The sequence below is a fragment of the Bison bison genome, unplaced genomic scaffold, assembly GCF_000754665.1.
Source record: "Bison bison bison isolate TAMUID 2011002044 unplaced genomic scaffold, Bison_UMD1.0 scf7180017864374, whole genome shotgun sequence".
Lineage (NCBI taxonomy): Eukaryota > Metazoa > Chordata > Mammalia > Artiodactyla > Bovidae > Bison > Bison bison.
In genome coordinates this window covers 4771435-4772046 of record NW_011494946.1, presented here as the reverse complement: position 1 = coordinate 4772046, position 612 = coordinate 4771435, and positions in this window count along the sequence as shown.

Genomic DNA, 612 nt, shown 5'->3' with positions numbered 1-612 from the left:
GGTACGAGGCAGCAGGGTCGGGGGCGGGGGTGAGGTGCAAAGAATAAAGAAACAGTTGCTCTCTAGGCTACTGGTCAGATTTCCATGTGATTAGCAGAGCCACTGCAAAACTGGCACTATATATTTTTTAAATGATGAATTCAAAATCCTTGAAAGAGATCAGATTTAATTCTCCATCTGTAATGTATTTCTCAGCTAGGAAAAGGTCAGTTTTCATTCCAATCCCAAAGAAACAAAATGCCAAAGAATGCTCAAACTACTGCACAATTGCACTCATCTCACACACTAGTAAAGTAATGCTCAAAATTCTCCAAGTCAGGCTTCAGCAAAACATGAACTGGGAACTTCCAGATGTTCAAGCTGGTTTTAGAAAAGGCAGAGGAACCAGAGATCAAATTGCCAACATCCACTGGATCATCGAAAAAGCAAGAGAGTTCCACAAAAACATCTATTTCTGCTTTCTTGACTATGCCAAAGCCTTTGACTGTGTGGATCACAATAACCTGCAGAAAATTCTGAAAGAGATGGGACCTGCCTCTTGAGAAACCTATATGCAGGTCAGAAAGCAACAGTTAGAACTGGACACGGAACAACAGACTGGTTCCAAATAGG